The following is a 3,715-nucleotide window of genomic DNA, read 5'->3' on the forward strand; positions in this document are numbered from 1 at the left end:
ACACTATTTCATATATAAATTTTATAAGTTATTTTTAAAAAACGTAACAAAATATTTTATAATTTCATTATTATTAAGTACAATAATATTATCTCAACCTTATATTAAGTTATATTAATTATATTAAAAATAAAAACCTTGAAATATTTCAAAATTAACAATATCATAATTATTTTTTTTTACTTCCAACTTTTTTCAATATCGCGATTAATATTAAAAATATACTATTCAACTAAATTTTACTTATTCTTAGTGAAAAAATTTATAATTATATTAATATAATATAAATAAGACAAACATAATATTAACAAAATTATTTAAATTACCTTCACAGACGTAACTATACGGAACTTGTTATAATATCAACGGACATTGCTAATATCTGAAATAATTGACAAGTATTACCACAAAAATTACACAAAAGAAATTAATGATTCTAAATATATAATAAAAATATTAACAACAAAATTAAACATTACCTCTTCATATATCTTCAAAAGAAAAGGATGATAAAATCAACTAATAATATTAATTGTAGGTCGACATAGAAAAGATGGTTTTTGCGTATATGAATCGGATGAATGCGAGAATGGTTACGAGAAAGAAAGATTTTCGGTAGAGGAAATTAGGAAAGAAGGAGAAGTACATGCCATTCGAAAGTGAGGATTATTCGTATTTATGAATCTAGTACAGGCTGCCGCGGATTCTTAGAATCCGGTATAGGCTGCCACGGATTCTAAGAATCCGCGGCAGCTTTTTTTTTTTAATTTTTTTTATTAATATGAATCCGTGGCAGTATGCCACGGATTTATATGATTTTTTTTTAAAAAAATTCATGAATCCGGAAATCTAATTTCCGGATTGTTATATTTTTGTAACTTTTCAAAATTTGTTATATTTTAATATATGTTTTTTAAAATAATAATATTTTTTTAAAAAAACCCTTTATGTAGATTATCTTTTTGGACCCTTTTTTCTTGTTAAAAAAAAAAAAGCCCTTTTGGCTTGTTCTCTTCGTCTTTGAGGCCGGAGGATTCGCATAACTCAATCTTTGGTAACCAGAACTGTGGCATGAAATTTTTAAACATAGATTTTAGAATATAGCTGTGTATTCCAAGATATAGCCAACTCTTTCTTCGATATCAACAATGTTGTTTGAATGAAAAAACCTGGTGATACCCCATAAGGATTCGGGTCGCTGATGACCCGGACACCATCAAGAGCCCGAGCACTACATATTTCCCAAGTATTCTTCGAACAGCCCGGTCTCCCGCGCAATCATCGCCCGAGCTCTCATATAAGTACCCGGGTAATCAATTGCCCGAGCCACCTCGAGAATCGAACCACACTCGAGTATGATTGATACAGGACGTCTAATCTGTCAGAACAACTTGGGCTTGGAGTGTCCTAGAAGTCATCAGAAGATAGGGTATGAGCAGCCGACTTGCCATACTTAGTAGGTAACACTGGAATCGAGGTACCTACTTCATCTTCTACTATAAATAGCAGGTATTAATGTCATTTACGGATTCTGAAATCTTTGAACTCTTGAGCATTATACATATTTTCTACCAAATATTGCTTGTGTTCATCTTCAACCTGCTGACTTAAGCATCGGAGTGGCCACGCCGGACACCCCTCCGGCGCCCATTCACGAGTTCCTTTCATTGTTTGCAGGTGCTATTGAAGCCATTATCTTCACTCAAATTCCCTAAAAACTATAAATTATTGATTTGACTCGTTGGAGCTCCTTACCCGGTTTACCCATTTCAACGAAGTCACATCATTGGCGCCGTCTGTGGGAAACTTGAGATTAAGGCGTTGATATGGCTCATACTCGAAGAACTAACCAAGAAAATTCCCGGGCTCATGGGGATAATGCGCGTACTTCGGGGCAAGGTGATGGTGTCCCTCCCACGGGACCCAATCTTATTACCATGACCCCGGAGGAATTGGATAGAATAATCTCCGAAGCGGTGGAGAAGGCTGTGGCCAGGAGAGAAACTTCTCATCAAGTTACACCACCCGGAGATGTGCAAATCAATGAGCAGGAGCAAGAGCAAGAGCTGAGGGAGGAGGAAGTGAGAGGAGAGGAGGAGGAGTCTAGTGCTGGATCCAAGTCACCTACCATGGCTGAGGAGTTGTTGGAACTAAGACAGAAAATGAAAGTTCTGGAAGGGCAGTTGGAGAGTCGTAGCATTTCACGAGCTACTGCTAAGGGTTGCCCATTTACTGATATCATTGTCCGGGAACCTCTTCCCGGGAATTTCAAGTCCGCCAAAATCAAAGATTACGATGGCAATGCGGATCCTGATGAGCACTTAGCCCGGTTTGAGAACATGGCTATGTTACACTGTTCTACAGATCGAATCAAGTGTAAGGTGTTCCTTACTACCTTGGTGGACTCAGCTCAAAGGTGGTTCGAAGGGCTGACTCCTAAGAGTATTGATTCATTTAAAGACTTCCAGAAGGTATTCCTACACCACTTCAGTAGTAGCAAGAAATACAAGAAGACTGCTTTTAGTCTTTTTGAAGTTAAGCAAAACCTAGATGAAAGTTTGAGGGCTTATATCAAAAGATACAATAGAGTGGCTTTGGATGTACCCACCTGCGCCACTGAAACAAAAACTACTGCATTCACACAAGGCTTGAGGGAGAGTGAATTTTTCAAGTCGTTCACCAAAAAAGTGCACGGGGATTTCGAGGACTTATTATCTCGGGCAGAAAAATACATCAACATGGAGGAAGCCCAGAAGCAGAAGAGGGAAGTCGTAAGGAAAGAAAGAGGAGACCGGGTAGCTAGGCCCGAGGAGAAAGGACAGAGAAGGAATAATCCAGGACACTTCTCTCACCACGTGCCTCTTAAGATTGCCCGGGACAGAGAGGTCCAGGAATGCAGTAGGGATCTGGCCCCGGACCATCAATTATCCCGGCCTGAGAAAAAAGGATTTTGTACTCTCCATAAGGTGTGCTATCACAACACCGAGGATTGCAAAACATTGAAGGGAAACTATTCCTTCCCTTCCGCCCCGGAGCAAAGTCAAGCTAACAAGAGGCCGAGATTGCCATGGACATCTCCACAGCCAGGGTCCAACGCTCGGGGAGGAAGTATGAGGAGTATACCGAGAGGAGAGCATGGGAGGAGAAGAGATCCCGAGCTTGAGACAAAAAAGAATTCACCCCCTGCTACGGGGTTGATAAAAATGATATCAGGAGGCTCTACTGATGGAGACTCCAACCGGGCGAGGAAGTCGAGGAGTAGGAGGGAATGTATGGAGGTAGATGGAATGAGAAGGAGCGAGGCAGTAATCAGTTTTGGCCCAGAAGATTTAAAGGGGGTGAATCTACCCCACAATGATGCTCTGGTTATCCAAGCCCGGGTTGCAAATTATGACATTTTGAGAGTCTTTGTTGACTCGGGCAGCTCTGTAAATGTAATTTTTAAAGATGCCTTTGTGCAGATGGATTTGCAGGGTTACCATTTGGAAGCCGTGGAAACTGCCCTCTTTGGCTTTGCTGGCCATGTGGTTTACCCGGAAGGGGAGATTGTCCTACCATTAACCCTGGGCTCCCAGGATCTCAAGAAAACGGTGATGACTACTTTTACTGTGGTAGACTCCCCTTCATCATATAATATCATTTTGGGGAGGCCAGCTATGAATGAATTAAAAGCTGTGGCATCTACCTATCACCAAAAGATTAAGTTCCCAGTTGG

This window comes from Primulina huaijiensis, chromosome 5 (genome assembly GCF_012295235.1).
Source record: "Primulina huaijiensis isolate GDHJ02 chromosome 5, ASM1229523v2, whole genome shotgun sequence".
In the NCBI taxonomy this organism is placed as follows: domain Eukaryota; kingdom Viridiplantae; phylum Streptophyta; class Magnoliopsida; order Lamiales; family Gesneriaceae; genus Primulina; species Primulina huaijiensis.